The sequence below is a fragment of the Bos taurus genome, chromosome 21, assembly GCF_002263795.3.
Source record: "Bos taurus isolate L1 Dominette 01449 registration number 42190680 breed Hereford chromosome 21, ARS-UCD2.0, whole genome shotgun sequence".
Lineage (NCBI taxonomy): Eukaryota > Metazoa > Chordata > Mammalia > Artiodactyla > Bovidae > Bos > Bos taurus.
Window position 1 is genome coordinate 23,271,325 of NC_037348.1, and position 19,730 is coordinate 23,291,054.

The 19,730-nt window shown below is 38.5% G+C and overlaps 2 long non-coding RNA genes across 4 annotated transcripts in view; one reads left to right on the forward strand and one right to left on the reverse strand.

Annotated features, from left to right (window-relative positions):
• Nucleotides 1-195: 195 nt before the first annotated feature.
• On the reverse strand, nucleotides 196-2,323 carry LOC132343409 (uncharacterized). Its single transcript, XR_009492246.1, has 2 exons — nucleotides 1,396-2,323; nucleotides 196-607 (listed from the first exon to the last, which is right to left on the reverse strand). It is a non-coding gene; the product is annotated as an uncharacterized lncRNA (long non-coding RNA).
• A 1,629-nt stretch (nucleotides 2,324-3,952) lies between these two features.
• The window catches only part of LOC132343408 (uncharacterized), a 44,892-nt gene continuing 29,114 nt past the window's right edge, over nucleotides 3,953-19,730 (forward strand). The window contains exons 1-2 of one of the 3 annotated variants that reach the window (XR_009492245.1): nucleotides 3,953-4,467; nucleotides 16,416-16,629. This is a non-coding gene — a long non-coding RNA (uncharacterized lncRNA). The remainder of the gene's footprint in view (nucleotides 4,468-16,415; nucleotides 16,630-19,730) is intronic. The other 2 variants (XR_009492244.1, XR_009492243.1) reach the window with 2 other exon arrangements.

The following is a 19,730-nucleotide window of genomic DNA, read 5'->3' on the forward strand; positions in this document are numbered from 1 at the left end:
ACAAAAATTCTGAGGTAAAGACTCCTTATCCTTAAATAGTTTGTGCTAAACAAACTCTCCGTAACATCCTTAGGAAGCCCTTGTCCCAGATACGTGGCCATGCAGCTGTCAGGTGTCCTCTATGGCTCCATCCTGCACCCCCTTCCACACAGCAGACACACTGTACCCAATCACCCCATTTCAGAACAGGAATAATTTGTTTCTATGAATATGATTTTAATAATATTCCATAAGTATTCAGTAATCAAAGTTTTCTCCAAATCAAGAAAAAATCCAAAGTAATCAGCAAATATTTTGTGTGTATATATATGTATATATACACATATAATTTAAAAAAAAAATCCCTTTCCGTAATTTAGTTCTGACTTCTCAGTGACGGAAGCAGGGAAGGACTCAGTGTCAAAGCACACTGTGATAAGACTTTCTCAGGGCAATCAGTTTCTTGTGAATTATTCATCAGGCTTGCTCCAATTCCACAAGGACTCCACCACAGTCACTAGGATGGAGAAAGATCATTGGTTTTCTATGTGCTCCTATTTTGGCCTCTTCACTTAGAATACAAATCTTTTCTTTCCAATCCAACACAGCTGCATTTATATTATCCACCCTAAGAAAAGGAAATAAACAAGAACACATCTGAAATCATAAAAACACCCAATTATAGTATCGTAAGACTTAGAAGAAACTTTGCAAACTCATGAGTCTGACTCCTCTGCCTTTGGGCAGAACCATTCTTTAACCATCACAAAAATAAGCTTAATACTTCTAGAAACCAAAAAGGAGGTTGCTAAATTTTCCTAGGTGAGAACCACATGCTTAAGAATTTTCTCCATTAGTAAACATTTCTCCTTAGGGCCTAAATGATGTTTTCTCCACTTCATAGTATGTTCTTGTGGCAACACTATTGATGATTCCTCACAAATTATTTTTTCTAAGAGCCTTGGGTTCCTCATTTATAAGAGGGAGATGAGGCCTGCCATATAAATGGCCAAGAGAGCAAAATGAGATAACAGATAAGCAGCTCTTAGCACAGTTTACAGAAGGTACTCAACAAATATGAGTGCTTCCCTGATCTCCAAACCTCCCATCTGCCAAACTGTCTGGTTATTACTTTTATTTTGGCCATGCAGTGTGGCATGTGGGATCTTAGTTCCCCGACCAGGGAACTGTGAGCATTTCCAGGGAGTTACTGAGCATGAGGGTGGGTTTGTGCTGTTCTATGCTTAGTCACTCAGTCATGTCCAGCTCTTTGTGACCCCATGGACGGCAACATGCCAGACTTCCCTGCCCTTCACTGTCTCCCAGGGTTTGCTCAAACTCATGTCCATTGAGTCAATGATGCCATCTAACCATCTCATCCTTTGTTGTCCCTTCTCCTCCTGCCTTCAATCTTACCCAGCATCAGGTTCTTTTTTCAGCGAGTCAGCTCTTGACATCAGGTGGCCAAAGTGTTGGAACTTTAGCTTCTTCCAATGAATATTCAGGGTTGATTTCCTTTAAGATTGACTGGTTTGATCTCCTTTCAGTCCAGTTGACTCTCAAGAGTCTTCTCCAGCACCACAATTTGCAAACATCAATTCTCCGGTGATGGCTGGCTCTAAATTGTGCAGTCTGACTAATAGGCATATCAATTAAAGTTTATATATATATATATACATGCTAAGTCACTTCACTCGTGTCCGACTCTTTGCGACCCTATGGGCTGTAGCCTGCTAGGCTCCTCAGTCCATGGGATTCTCCAGGCAAGAGTATTAGAGTGGGTTGCCATGCCCTCCTCCACATATGTATATATACACATACACATACATTGTGTGTGTGTATAGGTGCATATGATGTCAACTGTATGCATTACTTGTATTTGCTTTTTTATTTAAGATGTCTTAGCAATTTTTCCATGTCAGTACATAGAGGTCAACAATTTTTAACTGACTACATAGCATCCTAAACAATTATTTCATAGAAATACAAAAGGTGATCTAATACTTCCCATAGTAATAAGCATTTGGACTATAACAAGGGAAGTGGGCTCTTCTCAATGGTTTGGTGATAAACTATGCATCTCTAGTGTTGCCTGTTGAACAAAAGAGTTTGGTGCAAGTTTGTGGACACCATTCCACTGGCATCTGAAGCCACATGCACACAGCAGGGACAGGCGGAGACAGATACAAATATTCTAGAGTGAAACTAAGAGATATGGAGGACAGCTTCATATATTCTAACAAACCTGAGCTAAAGAAAAAGAGATCAGCTGGAGTAAGAGTAGAAATATGTGAAGAGATATCTGATAATTCTACATAATTGAAGAGAGAGATGAGTTCTCAAATTAAAAATAAATAAATAAAAATATTTATTTTATATTGTTATAGACAGGACACAATCCTGTTTGATGACATTTGACATAGAAAATTGAACTGAACAGTGGTCTGATTAGAACAGTAAATAATATGGGTCTAATTAGCCCTTATTCCCGATGACAGACTTGGTCAGTTGCCAGATATTTATACTTTCTTTTCACTTGACTCTTGCTGAAATATTGCCTCTAGTAGGGCTGCTTACTGTGCTATAAATAGATGACTTGGTAAGAAGCCAGAAACCCACTGATGGGTGAGACGTGGGTAAAAATTATTGGAAAACCTCCTCCTTGCTAGGAGTCACTATTTCTTCATTTCACATTTGAAGGTCCTTTCTACAGATCCCACTCTTAATTTGTTTTTGTTTTTGTTTTTTTGGTTGGATGAGGTAACTTGGCCTAAAGGCTTAAGGAAATCTGCGTAATATCAAGTGGAGTCCCTTGCTTCAGTTTATTAGATGTCAGGGTTTCCTGCATAAACTCTCCTGGCCTCTAATGTAGAACTCACCTATGAAGTCCTGTCTGACTTGAACTTTTCTGTATGTCAACAGGATGTGGTTTTGTTTGTTTGCTTGCTTGTTTTCGATTAAAATATTAAAGTGTTGGCTTTACAAAAGAACTTTACAAAATGCAGAGACACAAATACGAAAGAAGTAAAATAGCTCAGCATCCTTCCACCTAGAGGTAGCGGCTGCTAACATTTTAATTAACCTCTGATTCCCTTCTTAGGCATGGACACACTTACCTGTATTAAATGTGGTAAGGCTTACATTCTTCTCTAATTATTGCCTTTTACGCCCAAATTTTTAAAAAGAAATTTCAAAATCCATAGAAATTCAGAGAAAGCTAACATCCATTCTGACTTCATCACCACTTGACTTTATCAAATTGAATGTTTTGTCATGTTTGTGTCAGATTTTTTTATGGGAGGGGTGGGAGGAGAATAAAATGTTCCGTTGGTATTCCTTTTGTGTGTTTCCCTAACAGCCTTCACTCCTCGTCTTGTTCCCTCCATCCTTAGAGGCACTTTGGTGGGTTTTCTTCCAGCCCATACGCTTGTGCTTTTTATTGCCGCATTTTCGTGTGGCTATCCACGTTTGTTGGTGGTGTTTAGTCAGTGAGTCATGTCTGACTCTTTGCAACTGCATGGACTGTAGCCTGCCAGGCTCTGTCCATGGGATTTCGCAGGCAAGACTATTGGAGTGAGTAGCCATTTCCTTCTTTAAGGGATGTTCCTGAGCCAGGGATAGAAACGGCCTCTCTTATGTCTCCTGCATTGGCAGGCAGATTCTTTACCACTAGTGCCACCTGGGAAGCCTGGATATTCACATACTTATCACTTTATCTATAGGTGAGATAGAAAATGCTATGTGTGTTTCTATTTCAATGTAATTAAATCTGTCAGTCTTTTCCTTTAGGATTTCTACCTTGGTTGATGTATCTAGGACACTCTTCGTTGCATCAAGTCTGTGTGACTTTTAATCTATAACTTTTTTTTACTATTTTACAGTGGTCAAACAACTCCATTTAGAAAAATTATTTCCAGAAGATACGTCTTTTCCATGGTTTTAAAAAAAGAAACAAATGGGCATTTACAAGATATATGATTTTCTAACTTGACTTTATCATACTTCAGCAACCTCTTCGTATCTAGAAGGCCTAGATATAGCGTGAGTTTCCTTTTGCAAGGTTGAGTGAAAAATTGAGAGCAGCTTTTTCATATTATAGACATAGGCCTTCTATAAATGGACAGGAAGTCTTCCCAAAGGGCGATGGTTAGTTCCTATTGGCTGCATGCGGTAAGTTATTCCACCATTTCTATTAATGTCTTTCGACGTCAAGGTCTTGGCAGAACCACCACCAACTGCCGAACCGTTAATTTCTACCCGTTGCCCACCGCGGCTCAGCTCACCTTCCGAGCCGTTAAGGTCTTCGTCAGTCTCCACGCGTAAGCGGTCACCTCAGGTACCGGATCCGCGCGGGTCCAAGGCGTCCACACCCACCCGTGAGGGCCTGGCGGAGGCTTGGCCTAAACCATGCAGCCTTGGGCCAAGAAACCGGGTGGGTTGGTCAGCGAGATCCGGGCTCTGAGCGGCCGCCGACATTAGGCTGCAGAGGTGAGGGTGAGGGTGAGGTTTGCTGCGGCTTCCAGTGGGTGGCGGTGGTGAGAGCTCTGGGGCACCGCAAGACACAGCCCAAGCTGTCCCAGTGAGTGCGCCCCCAGTTCACCTACCCACCGCGGGTCCCGGCCCCCGGCTCGCCCGCCCGCAGGAGGTCCCGGCCTGTGGACTCCTAATTCACCTGCCCACCGGAGGCCAGAGGACCTCCGGGTTGAAGGCCGCCATCCGCTTCTCACCGCACTCCCTGCCGGAACTGTATGTAATATTCTTGAAATGCAAAGATTATAGACATGTAGAACAGACCAGCAATTGCCTGATATTAAAGAAGAAGTGGGGGTGGGTGGAAAGGAAATACGACTGTAAAAGGCAACTTGAGAGATCTTTGTGATAGAAGTGTTCTGTATTGACTGAATTAATGTCAACCATACCGCAATTTCGGAGAAGGCAATGGCACCCCACTCCAGTGTTCTTGCCTGGAGAATCCCAGGGACAGGGGAGCCTGGTGGGCTGCCGTCTGTGGGGTCGCACAGAGTCGGACACGACTGAAGTGACTTAGCAGCAGCAGCATACCGCAATTTAAAAATTGGTGGAGAAAGGATGAACATTCAATACATGGGGTTCAAATATGATTATTAATATCCAAAGGGAAAATATTAGAAAATATCAATCCATTAAAGAATAAATTCCAGGTGGATTAAAATCTATTTATGAAAAGTAAATCTTAAAGTATTTAGAAAAAGAATATATAGAATATCTGTATGATCTCTGGGTGATGTTTGTGTCCTTAACTAAGATACAAAAGGCATAAGTTACAAAGGAAAATATTTATAAATTCAAGCAGGTTAAGCAAACACCTTTGTATCATACAAATGTATATACTATGGGGACTTACCCTGGCGGTCCAGTGGTTAAGACACTGCGCTTCACTGCAGGAGTCGGGGTTTGATCCCTCGTGGGGGAACTAGGATCCTGCATGCATGCCCTGTGGTGTAAGCAAAAAAAAAAAAAAAAAAAAAGGAAAAAAAGGAAAAGTATAGAGTGGGAGAAAATCTTAATAATAAATATAACCAATAAGGAATTAGTGTATGAGATATTGAAATACAATAAAACAAAGGCAAAGTGAACTAATAGAAGAATGGGAAAAGGATATGAACAGGAAGTTCACAAAGAGGAAACTGCATAGTCTAAAACATGAAAATATTAACTTCACTAACAAAAATGCAAAAAATACAAAAATATTTCATATTCTTCAGAGTGGGAAATTTTTTAGTGAAAAAATGCCAAATATTGGCCTTGATGTGTAAAAACAAGAACTTTTCTGCACTACTAAAGGGAATGAAAATTGGTATTCCACCTTAAAATGACAGTTTGTCATTGTCTGGTACTAGTGAAGCTCTCAATGTCCACAACAGAGCAGTCTCACTAGAGTACGTATCCCAGAAAATGAGTGCAAATGTACCCTTTGTTGGAGTTGTTCAGTCACTCAGTTGAGTCCGACTCTGCAACTCCATGGACTGTGGCCTACCAGGCTCCTCTGTCCATGGATTTCCCAGTCTAGAATGCTGGAGTGGGTTGCCGTTTCCTTTGGGAATCTTCCTGACCCAGAGATTGAACCATGTCTCCTGCATTACAAATGGATTCTTTAACACTGAGCCACCGTGGAAGCCTGGAATTCTAGTACTGTAGGTGACAATATAAGATTGCTCATTGCAGAACCAATGTAAATCTTCATAGGCTTTTAAGAAAATTGATCAATAAAAAAATGAAAAGAATTGATGAATCAGGCTATATTTATAAATTGGATTACTCTGGAGTCATAAGAGTGAATGGGTTAGAATTGCATGTATCAACATGGATATTTTCAGTAACATAGTGTTGAGACAAAAAAATCCCGCTGTGAAAGGTTAGGCAAACTATGATACTGATTACTTTGTTACTTCTCACCAAGGGGAGGGAGGCAGGGAATAGGATTGAGGAGGTTTGGCAGGGGGCTTCCACCATGTTTGTAATGACACATTTCTTAAATACAAAGAAAACTTTTAAGAAATGATGAAGCTTACTGGTGTGTACAAGAGTTTGCATTGTCCTCCTGACCTTTTTTGGATCTAAAATATTTCACAGTAAAGTAATTATAGGGGCCCCAAAACAGGTCTGTCCTAAATATTGCTACTGTATTTAGAGTCACCATTCCTGAAGTAGTCCCTTTTTTTTTTTTTTAGTATTTATGCAGTATTATTTAGTCTGTTTTGTCCATATTTTAATCTATATTTTAAAATTTACTTTTGGGCCCAAGAATCTCCAAATTTTTTCTTGCTCCCTGAGCTCATCTAATTCAAATACATATTTGAAGATAGGGAAGATTCCATACCAAATACAAGAAAAAAAATTAAATGAGTGTGTAGTGTGTTCTGAGGTATTTACAGGAAAACAAGTGTGATGATCTATGTTCTCAGCTTAGCTCTTGATACAAGGTCAGGCCTGTGATACACTCTCTCTTTCCATGATTCTGATAAGAAACAGGGACAGTAATATTTTTTCTCTGCACAAAAATTAGATTATTTCAGAGGAAAGGCATCAAGATCATTAATAATTCTCTCATCCCTGCTCCACATCTTTTATGCAGCCCCAGGCCTTACGTACCCACTCCCATATTGAGATGTTTCACTGTAACTTGGGAAGTACTCTGAGATTATTAGGAAGGAAATCTACTTCCCCTGGAAAGCTTATCAGGTCTCCTTAACCTTGAACAGCCTTGAAAGTGAAAGTTGCTCGGTTGTGTCCAATTCTTTGTGACCACATGGACTGTATAGTCCATGGAATTTTCCAGGCCCAACCCAGGGATCAAACCTGGGTCTCCCGCATTGAACAGCCTTAGAGACTCATTGAAAGTGAAGTCGCTTAGTCGTGTCCGACTCTTTGCAACCCCATGGACTGTAGCCTACCACGCTCCTCCATCCATGGGATTTTCCAGGCAAGACTACTGGAGTGGGTTACCATTTCCTTCTCCAGAGGATCTTCCTCACCCAGGGATCGAACACAGGTCTCCCATGTTGTAAGCAGACGCTTTACCATCTGAGCCACCAGGTAAGTCCTATTAAATCTTCATAAATATTGAGCTTTTGTGGTCAGCGTTTCTTGGAAGAGGTATGTGGAGGGGGGTTACATAAAAACCAAGGAGAAAGCTATTCCAAAGCTTGAGAAACCTTTTCAGTGCCTATTTCTATCAGTATGCACCTTTAAATTCATGATTTAGGAGAGGGCATGAGCGTGGCTATTTTGCTCATGTATTTCTTTGTGGATAAAGTTATTTCAGAATTTGATTGCATTTAAATCCACACTCAATCCTTTTGGACCGTGGACCATACATCAGCCAGAATGTCTCTTTCGCTTGCAGAAATTTGCAATTTGATATTCTAGTCAAGTGCCAGCCATGGGAAAAACAGGTTTAAGTTAAATACTATTTTAAAAAATTAATATATTTCTTTTCTTCAAAACATATGCTTCTCAGTTTTTAAGACACTAGTATTTGAGTCAATATATCAGCAAGTGAATGCAATAAATTATAAACTCTAGGGAAAAATTATTAATGTATTCTCATGTGGAATCAACATGTTTTTTATATATTTATAAAATTTATGGCTTCAAAAATCTTCAATTTCAGGGTATTATGAATGTTGTAATAAATAAAAAATATATAATTATGAAATGATGTTCTTGAATTTTCATATACTACTGATAATCATTAGCTCTTGCAAATAATAATTAGAAGGAAATTAAAAACTTGTAAGTCATATTTCTGCAGCTCAGCTGCTTTGAGCCAAAATAATTATTTCCACAATAAGCTGGCAGGTTCCTACTTGGAGAATTAAGACTTCAGTAGCCTTAGCTTTAAAATAACTTGTATTTCATTTCATGCATGCTTCATAAAGTGGCCATTCATTTTTGTGCTAAATTGTAAGCAAAGCATGCCACATCAATAGAGGCTAGTCAGTGGGTTCAAAGTGTGTTAGATTGGACAAAGTGAAGTAGGACGTGAAAAATGTCTGCCAGATGCTTGGGTTAAAAAACCCTTACTACTGACTCATTAAGGGAACTGAGAGATAACCTTCCTGTATCCTTATATCCACATCCTAGTACATGAAAAGTGAAAGTGAAAGTGAAGTCACTCAGTCGTGTCCGACTCTTTGTGATCCCATGGACTGTAGCCTATCAGGCTCCTCCGTCCATGGAGTTTTCCAGGCAAGAGTGCTGAAGTGGATTGCCATTTCCTTCTCCAGGTGATCTTCCTGACCCAGGAATCGAACCCTGGTCTCCCACATTGCGGGCAGACGCTTTACAATCTGAGCCACCAGGGAACATGATAGGTTCACCATAAAAAGTCATTGGAGAAACAATGTGTCCAAAATGGTACTTTATATTTTGAGAATTCATGAAATAAAATGCTCTTCTTTTTCATATCACTTTGCTGCAGTTGTAGTGGGACTTTTAGTAGAGAGATATTTACATTTTAGGTTTAGATTTTCAGGCCCAACACTCAAGATGCAAGTTAGTGCCTCACAGTTAGGATATAGCAGATGGCATTGGGGTATAGACCCCACCAGTGGTTATGAGATCATAACCATAGCTGCCCGTCAGCAAATATGTTTTCCTTTTAGTGTTGTTTTTCAATGTTAGTTTTGTGTTTCATTTAAATCATTAAAATGAAACAATTACTAAAAATGCATTTGAAAATTTTTTTCTGAAGTTCTAACACACTTTTTAAAAAATATCATTCTTTTTAAGTTTCCACAGTTTTTGTGTTCCTGTATTTAGATTAACTCAAATACAGTCTTAAACCATGTTTTTGTAATTTGCCTGCCTTTTGAAATTAGAATCAAAAGCTTTTTAGGGTTATAAGTCAGCATGATACAAGAAATTTTTGGTCATCACTTCCCTAATCTGTTAGTTGCTTTCCAAAAAAAAGCAGAGTACTTCAAATTACCCTTTCACTTTTTCTGTAATTTATTTTCTTCCTTTATCCACACATAATAAGCACAATGAAATAAGTCATGTAAATAGATGACCTTGTACACTGGCAAGGTTGTTGTTTCCCAGGAGAATAGAGCTGTATCTTTTTGACTAAGAGAATTCTCCACCCTCATAAATTTCCCCTGCAAGACTCCCAGTTTGGTGCTTCTGGAATGTTTAATGTAACCTGGCTGGGAGTTTAATAAATTTTAATTTATACCTTTGATGAGTCACAAAGATGGAACTATACAGTGTTAGAAAATACTAACTAAGCCTGGGTCAGCCTATTGTGATAATACAGAAAGATGTTCTCAATGAACAGTCAAGAGAACTGTATATCTGGATACTTGTTTCTATAGCTCCCATGTAAGCTTATCATTAAACTTGCCACATCAATTTGGAGCTATATCTTTGTATCTTAAAACTAATTTGCATTCATTTCTGTATCATCAGCACTCAGCCCTGTGCCTAATACATATATTGTACTCAAATGGTTTTGATTAAATGAATGATTGCATAACTCAAAATAAAATACATCCTAATTCATTGTTTAAAAATTGGAACAGACATTAATACTCAGGAGTGCCACACTAGTTTAATTTGTTGCTAGTTTAATTTGAACTAGTTCAATTTGTTGCCTCCATATACCTCAAGGACAACTAAATCTTATCATTGTTGAATTCTGCTATTTGGACCTTAAATTGGTGATTCTCAACCAGTGTGAGGTCTGTAACTCTAATGTTATGGATTTAGTTTTATAACATTCATCTTCATAATGTATAAGGGAATGAACACATGTATAAATTTTAATGTAAATATTTGTATGTATTTATATTTTGTATACTATATATTATATATGTATGTTTTATATATTATCTTTATTTTATATAAATATTTATATATATTCAAATATAATAAATTAAATAAAAAATTTTTTAAATAAAAAGAGGAAACTAATTGTATACCTAGTCTGTATTTCAGTTAAGAAATGTAACTATCATTTAGGTCATGCTTTTGGAGGCAGCCCTAATGCTGTTCATTTCACTCCAAAAAGTCTTTCCTCCTTTATATTTTCTAACTCCCATTAGGGATTGTACCTTCCAGAAAATAGTTATGAAGAGACTAGGATATAAACTGCAATTGGAACAGAAAGTAAGGTGAGGATAGTTTGAGATGGAGAAGGATGAGTTCATGAAGGAGTACATGGATGCTTGGGGCTGGTGCACTGGGACGACCCAGAGGGATGGTACGGGGCGGGAGGAGGGAGGAAGGGTTCAGGATGGGGAACATGTGTATACCTGTGGCGGATTCATGTTGATATATGGCGAAACCAATGCAATATTGTAAAGTTAAAAAATAAAAAAAATAAAGAAAAAGTGTATCAAAGTTGTTCCCTGGTGACCTTGCGGTTTGGATTCCAGGGTTTCAAGTTCATTCCTGTTACCCAGGTTCAATCCCTGGTCAGGGAACTGAGATCCCTCAAGCTGCACAGTGTGGCAAAAAAAAACAAAAAACAAAACAAAAAAACAACGTATCAGATAATAAAATACAAGCTAACCACTACTGCTACTGCTAAGTTGCTTCAGTCCTGTCTGACTCTTCATGACCCTATGGACTGTAGCCCGCCAGGCTCTTATGTCCATGGGATTGTCCAGGCAAGAATACTGGAGTGGACTGCCATGAAGAAAAGCAGTCATGTGGAGGGATATCTGTAGGAAATTTCTTGGAAGTATAAGAATGAATGAGATATAAATTAGAAAAAAATCATAGATCAATAAATAATAGTAGCAGAGGAAAGGAACTCTAACTTAATACAGATATTCTTGGAACAAGAGCAGTAATCAAAATTATAATCTGAGAATAATATACAATGCTGAAAATAAAGACGTTGAGTATCCAGTCAAAAAGGCCAACCATTTTAGTCAAAATAGATGAAAATAAACAAACAACCATTAACAGGTACACCTTGATTCCAGTTTTTACTTCAAGTGCTAACAAAGCAAAACCCTATATGTTTGCATGCAGAAATATAAAATACATGTTAAAAAGTATAAAACTCAGACTTCTGCAAATTTAAATTTGCAGAAAGGTCAGTGATGCATGTCTACAGTTTTGAGGGGAAAGGATCATGAAAAATAATGTATCTTGCAGCGTTGCCTTCCCTCTGTGAAGTACAAAGGTCGGTAATGTGGGAGACATTTACCCTTCTTGAAGAAACAACCAGTGAAATAATACTTAGCCAACCAAGAGTTAAAAATGCATGCATGAAAAAGTCCTAAGATAAAAAGACTGGTATTTGTTATCCATTTCTAGATATGTATCCTAAATTTGAACAAAAATGAAAACATAAAGATATGTAGCAAAAAATTATTATGTAAAATAAGGAGACTCAGCAATCCCTCTTCTGAGTATTTACCCAAGAGAAATGAAAAGCTGTGTTCACACAAAACCCATATGTGAATGTTTATGGCATTTTGTTTATAATTGCTAAAAGCTGGAAACAACCCAAACATCCAGCTGGTGAATAGGTAAATAAATTGTGTGATACACACAGTGGAATACTGTTCAGCAATTAAGGAATGAATTACGGGTACACACATCAACATAAATGAATTTCACATGTATTATTTTAAGTGACAGGAGTCAGTCTCAAAAGACTATGTACTGTATGATTCCATATACAGGACAAGGCAAAATTAATGGGTGCAGAAAACAAGTCAGTGGTTGCCAAGGGCTGAGGGTGGAGAGAAGTTGGATACAAGGGGCAACCTGAGGGCATTTATGAGATGATGGATCTGTTCCATATGTTGATTGTGGTAGTGCTTACACAACTGTATGGACTTGTTAAATCTCATGAAATTGAGCACCCCTCAAAATTTTTACTGTATGTAAAATTTAAAAGTAGAGAAAATGAAAAGACAGCACAGGTGCCCACAAAAGGTAATGTCTGTGTATGTGTGTGTGTATTAATTGCTCAGTCGTGCCCAGCTCTTTGCAATCCCATGGACTGTAGCCTGCCAGGCTCCTCTGTCCATGGGATTCTCCAGGCAAAAATACCGGAGTGGGTTGCCATTTCCTACTACAGGGTATCTTCCCCACCCAGGGGTCAAACCTAGGTCTCCTGCATTGCAAGCAGATTCTTTACCATCTGAGCCACCAGGAAAGCCCAGTGTCTGTACAACAATGTGAACATGCTTATAGTCTTGCATGGTATACTTAAAATTGGTTAGGATGGTAAATTTTATGTAATAATGTATTTTACCACAGTTTAAGAAAACTCAAAACTGTAAGATAGATATTATATATTTATAATGGATTATTATGAAGTCATTAAGCAATTTTCCCAAGGAATTATTAATAAAATTGGAAAGTGGTTATAATTTTAGATTAAACTGAATACAAAGTTGAATGGGCTATAAATAAATCTGTAAATAAATCATGGCAGAAACACTGGAAGAGGAAATGCTAAAATATTAAAGGTAAAGGTCTTGATGATGGGATTTTTTAATGATAGATTTTCCTCCTTTATACTTCTTGGCCCATTATTAGTTTTCACTTATTCTTTTTGTCAGTTCAGTTCAGTCTCTCAGTCACGTCCAACTCTTTGCGACCCCATGGACTGCAGCACACCAGGCTTTCCTGTCCATCAGCAACTCCCAGAACTTGCTTAAACTCATGTCCATTGAGTCGGTGATGCCATCCAAGCATCTCATCCTCTGTTGTCCCCTTCTCCTCCCACCTTCAATCTTTCCCGCATCAGGATCTTTTCCAATGAGTCAGTTCTTTGCATCAGGTGGCCAAAGTTTTGGAGTTTCAGCTTCAGCATCAATCCTTCCAATGAATATTTAGGACTGATTTCCTTTAGGATTGACTGGTTGGATCTCTTTGCATCCCAAGGGACTCAAGAGTCTTCTCCAGCACCACAGCTCAAAAGCATCAATTGTTTAGCACTCAGCCTTCTTTATGGTCCAGCTCTCACATCCGTACATGACTACTGGAAAAACCATGGCTTTAACTAGATGGACCTTTGTTGGCAAAGCGGTCTCTGCTTTTTAATATGTTGTCTAGGTTGGTCATAGCTTTTCTTCCAAGGAGCAAACGTCTTTTAATTTCATGGCCACAGTCACCATCTGCAGTGATTTTGGAGCCCCCCAAAATGAAGTCTGTCACTGTTTGCATCGTTTCCCCATCTATTTGCCATGAAGTGATGGGACTGGATGCCATGATCTTAGTTTTCTGATTGTTAAGTTTTAAGCCAACTTTTTCACTCTCCTCTTTCAGTTTTATCAAGAGGCTCTTTAGTTGTTCTTCACTTTCTCCTATAAGGGTGGTGTCTTATACTATGTCTGTCTGCATATCTGAGGTTATTGATATTTCTCCCGAATATCTTGATTGCAACTTGTGCTTCATCCAGCCTGGAATTTCTCATGATGTACTCTGCATATAAGTTCCTCCATAGCTGCTTTCTGTTAATTAAACACAGCTGATTTTGTAAAGCTTGATTGGTTTGGGGGGTTTAAAATGTTCAAGATTCAAGAGTCAGACAGCTAGCACTTTAAGTTCCTGGAGCATGCTTAGGATGGTAAATGAGCCTGATGCAGGGGAAGTTATTTTTACCCTGCTTTCTTATACCCTCTGGTTTGGATTTCAAAGACTCAGATATCGAGAAAATTGGCCATGGTTGAGAAAAGTGGAAGTGAGACAATTTTATTACTGATAATCTTCTCTATGGCTAGATAGAAGACAAAGCCCTTATTCCAAGAGAAAAATGTCATCCAATTTTAATCCTCTTTAATTTGATTCTTTCTTCCATAGGTGTGACCTTGGTTAAGGGTTAATCTTGCTAAAGCAAAGAAAAATGTGGACACAATATAAGATTTTAGATTGATTCACAATAAAGTAATACAACTAATTCCAGGGGAAAGTTTATTAATTATATTTAATTTATTCCCTACCTTTTGGAGAAGGAAATGGCAACCCAGTCCAATATTCTTGCCTGGAGAATCCCAGGGACGGGGGAGCCTGGTGGGCTGCTGTCTATGGGGTCGCATAGAGTCAGACACGACTGAAGCGACTTAGCAGTAGCAGTACATTCAAAAAGGATTTGAGGTACTTTGTGAAGGCCCAAAGCATAAACACAGTAAAATACAAAAATCAAGTAGGAAAAGGGGATAAATAAAATAAATTGTATTTTAAAATTCTGGCTGGTAATCTGTTAATAACTATTTGCAGAAAAATAAAATTTGAGTTTTACCTTACCCCATAGATCAAAATAAATTCCAAATGGAGTAAAGAGTTACACTTAATCACTAAACTATAAAAGAACTAGAAAAATATATTTAAGTATTTATCTGTTTTCAGGTCAGGGTGGGAAAAGCATATCTCATTAGTAAAGAAAGCTTAAAAAGAACTGACTACATAAAAATGTAATACTTTTTGACTTCACAAAGCACCAAAACCAAAAATTAAATGGGGAAAATATTTCCAGTACAGATGACAAAGAATTGATAACTTCACTATGAAATGTATGAAATGTAATAGCTTTACCTGTTAAAATAATAAAAGCATAAACATTCCAATAAACAAATGAAGGGAAGAAAACAAGAAAATTTTGAAGACTTAATGCAAAAAAGCAAATTACATGGAAAGATATTAAACCTAGGTAAGAAAGAAATGCAAATTAAAGCATTGAAATTAAAAAAAAAGGAAACTATTTAACACTTATGATTAGAAAAAATTTTAGAAAATTAATATCCAAACTGAGAAGAGGTACTGAGAAAAGGGAACTTAGGTTGCCTGATGATAATAATAAGACCTTCCTGGAGGGCAGTGAAGTAATATGTTGAAAAATCTTATGAAATATACCCTTTTTCTCAGAAATTTTATTTCCATAAATTTGTCCTTGGGAAATAAAATGTTTGTTCAAAGATATATGTATAAAAATCTTTGTTATTTATTCTTTTTTTAAATAGAAACTATTCCCAGAGTTTTTACAGTGAACATTTATTTCGTTTACAATACGAAAAAAAATATTACCTTTCTGTATCTGTTTGCTTTAATTAGGAACTGAATTCATTCCCATTAACTGGGAAGTCTGTGCTCAGTTTTGAAGAGCAAACCGATATTTTTGTCATTCAGTATCTTGCTTTAGAACTCTCTGATGAGATGGGTTAGTAATTAAAGAAGAAGATCTTTGAGTTATCAAGTCTTGTACAAACACTTTTTACTATTAGTATGAGAGCTCCTTGGGTGCGTTTACTTGCTTTTGTTGCAGACAGGATTTGAAAAAGCTCTGTTATCTCTCTATGTTCTAGAGCCAGTGCCAGGCAGGCACTGAGTACCAGTAAAGAAAGAGTGATGGCTGGAGGCGTGAGAGCCAGAGAGGAGAGGCGATGAACGAGACGACAAAACCAGTGAAACAAACACAAGTTCCCACATCAGTGCAGCAGTTTGGGGCCAGTTAAAATAAAGGCTAATAATCATTTACATTGAAATGGCTCCTGAGAGCATGGATGATGATTAATATTTCCTATGAAGAACTTAGGTCACCTAGAAAACTAAAAAAACATAGGTCACCTGGAAAACTCAAAAAACATCCCATTTCCCCTTGTTTCAAAAAGGAGGTTGTGTAATGTGTTTGAAAATTAATATTCAATATGGTTGAAGTAGAGCAGAATTTGGCATTTATATAGGGTGAGCTTTAATTATCTGGAAAAAACTACCTGAGTGGAAAAATAATCAGAATAAATGAGGTGATCCCCTCTGTGATCAGAGAGGTACCAGTAGAATTTCACAGTGAAGATTCTGTTTTGAAGTTAAAAAAATCGAAGGAATGAAGTGACTTTCAGAGAGAGGCAGGTGGGGTCTGCTCTCAGGACTTGGGGAAACTTGCCCAGCTCACCTTGCAATGTGCCTGTGGCCCTTTTTCTCTGCCTCAGGACTGCTCTCTGGGTGCGGAAGACTTCTGAGCCCAGCAGTGTTCAGCCTGCAATGATGTTCAATACCTGGGATGTTATTATGAATGGCTTCCACAGTACAATGACACTGCCACCCTCTGCACACACAAGTGTCAGGCACGGGGACAAAACTTTGTCCTAGATGGGACTCTGTGCACTGCTGACTCCTTGGACGTGTATCAGTGGCATCTGCCAGGTAAGCCACACCTGCTTCCCGGACCCCTGGCTCCAGCTGGTGCCGCAACCACTGTCAGTAAAGATAACCTTTCTCTTCTGTACTTCTGTTCATGCAGACCAAATATTGTCTTTGAGAATTTTAATGTAAAATGTATTTTAAGGAGTATTATTTACCTGAAGATTATGTTTTACTTATTTAAAATACCATGATCAGAGAGGTAACAATAGAATTCCACACTGAAGATTATGTTTTGAAGTTAAAAAAAAGGCAAAGGAATGAAGTGACTTCTGGAGAGAAGCAACTGGGGGTCTGCTCTCATGGGACTCAGGGGAACTTGTTCAGCCTAGTGCTGGCTCAGCCCACCTTGCGATGTGCCTGTGGCCCTTTTTCTCTGCCTCAGGACTACCCTCTGTATGCAGAGGACTTCTGAGCCCAGCAGTGTTCAGCCTACAATGATGTCCATATTTTGGACATCATTTTGCCCATATAAAGTCAAAAGATCATAATGTATGACTTGTGGATTTTTCTAGATCAGTGGTTCTCCAACTTGAAAGTACATCAGAATCACCTGAAGGACTTGTTAAAAGCAGTGTTCTGGGCCCTAATTCCAGAGCTTCTGACCCAAAAGTTCTGGGAGAGGGTCTAAAAATTTGCTTTCTACCAAGTTCCAAGGATATGCTGCTGATGCTGGCCCAGGGACCCCACTTTCAGAACCACTGGTTTATTGGTATCAATAGGTTCTCTGACTTCTCTTGTCAAATTCATCGTTTGAGGCCTATGGGAGCAATGACTTATTTACTAAGTAATTAGTGCGAATGTTCTCCAGTAAACTTTTCAGAGTGGACTTTCCAGAGCTGTGATGAATGTGGTTGATGTATAACCCCCCACAGCTTGTAATGGGGGTGAGAACTCAGGGGACTATAACAGGTTGCTGAGACAGTGTGGGGATTGTAGGGAAAAGATCGAATTCTACTCCATTCCTTTGATCACTGGAAAAAATTGTAAACATAGTGAATGCTTACTATTCCATCTACCCTATTATGTTCATAATAAAAACAGCAGTAACAGTAGCAAATGACCCTCACCATTTACTAAGTGTCAGACCCTGCCAGGCACCTCTGACTTCATATGCTTAGAGGAAGTCATGGTCTTGCTCATCATATGAGCTTCTCTTTCCTGCATCCCTTCATCTAGAAAACAACCTCCAGTTGCTCACCACAAAACCTTGGAGTCATTCTTTTTTTTTTTTTTAATAACTTTTATTGGAGTATAGTTGATTTACAATGTTGTGTTAGTTTCTGATGGACAACAAAGTGAATCAGCCATACATGTACATATATCCCCTCTTTTTTGGATTTCCTTCCTATTTACATCACATATAGCTTTGGGTAGAGTTCCCTGTGCTAGACAGTAGGTTCTCATTACTTATCTATTTTATACATGGTAGTGTATATGTGTCAATATCTACTTCCCAATTCACCCCACCCCCTTTTCTCCACTTGGCTTCCATAGGTTTGTTCTCTATGTCTCTATCTCTGTTTTGCAGATAGGCTCATCTGTACCATTTTTAAAATAATTCTTGATTCTTCTCTTTCAATCTACACATCTAATCCATTGCTGAGTCAATTCTACCCTCAGACAACATAGTTGGATCTTGTTATTTGAACTACCGTGACATTCTTTATCTTTTTAACTTGTGCATTTCAACTCACTGCCATACTCCATTACTCCCACAATGTCTGTCCCCATCAAAGGTCCTCGGTTAAAACTGGTTGAATAAATGAGTCTTATCTATTTGCAAATGCAAAGGTTGTTCATATCTCTTGGTCTCTCCTTTATTTCTGTCTCAACCTCCAATCTTGAATTTTCTGGTTCAAATTTGATTACCATTCTGGGAGATTCCACAGATTCCTCCAATACACCATGGGAATTCCTCCAGTCCTCACCCTTTCTCAAATGAACTAGTATTGTTCTTCCCAGATCCACTAGTTATTCAAACTTCTATTTCTGTTGGTTTCTGTTTATGACACCACAATTCTCAGTGTCACCTTCCTGAATTCATGTTGTGGTCACCGAGTGTATTTGCTTACATGTCCTCTATCCTGGTACTTCTATCAAATTTCTCACATTTCATTTTTCTTCCCCCTCCCACTTTTGCCTTTTTACCCCAGAACTAGACTAGCCAATCTTCCTTTGGTGGCCTAACTAATCGCTCTTCCTTTCTGTTCTACTCTTAAACCATCTTATTTGTTGTTTACTGTTGACTAATCTTCCCAAAGGTTGGAGTTTGACTTTATTCTTTTATTGTATTTGCTGTCAATGATTTCCCTTTGTAACCACCAGTTAACTTTTGGGCTCTTCCACAAAATAATAATAATAGCTATTTTTGGTCAGTGAAATTATGCTTTTTAGTTTTCCAAGTTTTTGACAGTGAATTGTTGATTCACTAAAAACAATTTAGTCTGGGCTAAAGAGGAGCAATGCAATCCAGGTAATGTTTGGACATGAGGCTTTGAAGACTTGAGTAAAAGTTACATAAACCAAGATGAGGAAGAGATTACCAGGCAGAAGAATAGAGTTTGTAAAGAGATGTGACAGTAGGTGTGTTTAAGCATCTTTGACTCATTCTGTAGAGTTGAGGTGAAAAAATACCTGTGGGACAATGCTACGAGTCGAGGCTGCAGACGTAGGTGGAAACCAATCATGAACTGATTCTCAAAGTTGTAAGAGGAGCCAGTGAAGAATTTTATAAGAAATAGCTTGGATGGAATTGTCTCTGGGAAGGTCACTCAAGTGGCAGTGTGGCAGATTATCTGGGGAAGATGGGGTCAGAGCAGATAATAATAGGTTAAGTTGGGATAACAAGAGGGCTTCCCAGGTGGCTCAGTGGTAAAAAAAGTCTGCCTGTCAGTGCAGGAGACCTGGATTCGATCCCCTGGGTCAGAAAGATCCCCTGGAGTAGGAAATGGCAATCCTCTCCGGTATTCTTGCCTGTGAAACACCATGCACAGAGGAACTTTATGGGCTACAGTCCATGAGGTCACAAAGAGTTGGACACGACTGAGTGACTGAGCAGGTGCACAGGATAAAGCTTGTTTTCAGTGCTGAATTAGTCCCTC